This window comes from Lupinus angustifolius, chromosome LG03, assembly GCF_001865875.1.
Source record: "Lupinus angustifolius cultivar Tanjil chromosome LG03, LupAngTanjil_v1.0, whole genome shotgun sequence".
NCBI classification, from domain to species: Eukaryota; Viridiplantae; Streptophyta; class Magnoliopsida; order Fabales; family Fabaceae; genus Lupinus; species Lupinus angustifolius.
Window position 1 is genome coordinate 5,111,402 of NC_032011.1, and position 1,683 is coordinate 5,113,084.

A 1,683-nucleotide genomic window follows, 5' to 3' on the forward strand; every position below is an offset into this window, starting at 1 on the left:
TTGAACACAAGCGACCTGGTGGAGAACTACAACCATTGGATATTCCGGTTTGGAAATGGGGCAGCATTTCGATGGACTTCGTGAGTGGATTTCCGAAGACTCAGAAGGGTTACGACGTTGTTTGGGTAATTGTGGACCGTTTGACCAGGACAGCTCGCTTTCTGCCTATCAACATGAAGTACTCTTTGGAGAGATTGGCGGAGTTGTACATAAAAGAGATTATATGATTGCATGGTATTCCCACTAATATCATCTCGGATAGAGATCCGCGCTTCACTTCCAAGTTATGGAATGGTTTGCAATCAGCTTTGAGGACTAAGTTGAGCATGAGTTCAGCTTATCACCCGCAGACCGATGGTCAATCAGAAAGGACGATCCAATCATTGGAGGATCTTCTTAGAGCATGTGTGTTAGAGAATCCAGGGAGTTGGGTTGATCATTTGCATTTGATCGAGTTCACCTACAATAACAGCTTTCATTCAAGTATCGGTATGGCGCCGTATGAAGCTTTGTACAGCAGGAAATGCAGAACGCCGTTATGCTGGTTTAAAACGGGGGAGAATTTGATTTTAGGACCCGATGTAGTTCAACAAACAACGGATAAGATTCGAATGATAAGGGAGAACATGAAGACAGCTCAGAGCAGACAGAAGAACTATCATGCCAAGAGAAGGAACCCTCTCAGTTTTGAAGAAGGTGATCATGTATTCATGAGAGTGGTTCCGACAACTAGTATTGGCAGGTTATTAAAAGCCCGTAAGCTTACCCCAAAATTCATTGGACCTTACCAAATCCTTAGGAAAGTTGGACCAGTAGCTTACCAAATAGCCTTACCACCTTTATTATCCAATCTACACAACGTTTTCCATGTGTCTCAACTTAGAAAATACATTAGTGACCTGTCGCACATAATCGAACCCCATTCAATTCAGTTAAAGGATAATCTTACGTATGAAACATTGCCGATAAGGATCGAGTGATCGGAGTATCAAGACTCTTCGAGGGAAAGAAATTGCGCTAGTTAAGGTCATATGGAGTCAAGCAAATGGAGAAGATGCGACTTGGGAGGTCGAGGATGCGATGAAATAATCCTATCCCCATCTGTTTGAGTGAGAGGTATGTTCTATTTTCGAGGACGAAAATCTTTTAAGGGGGAAGGATTGTAACACCGCGAATTTTACGATTTTGAATTATAAGATTTTATTAATATTTTTAGTAATTATATATTCGAAAATGAATTTCTGGGCAATTTCGGTAAAGAATTAGACGAAACTCTAGTTGAGTTTTAGTCTTGAAATTTTATTTCCTATTTTGTGGTAATTTTCGGAGACAGTCGGTTCTGAACCACTGTCGGGGCCGAAAATCCACCCGGTACGGCTCAAAAAGGTGGTTTTTGAGTTTCGCAACTCGGAATTGAATTCCGATCGCGCCGTTGGCTTTGTAATTTAATTTAGAGTCAAAATGGACCCTGAGGGAACCGATCGATCTATTTTTTCAATTCCAAACTAGGCAATCTCTGACAACCCCGGGATTGCATTCGAGATCGATGAGAGGGATGCCCAGAAAGCGTTTGTACGACCTAGGTCCGGATAGGATTGTTCCTGAGGGAACCGATCGATCTATTTTTAATTCCTTGCGAGGATATGTTATTTCGGGTGGTACAAAACGGCTTGGTACGGGACA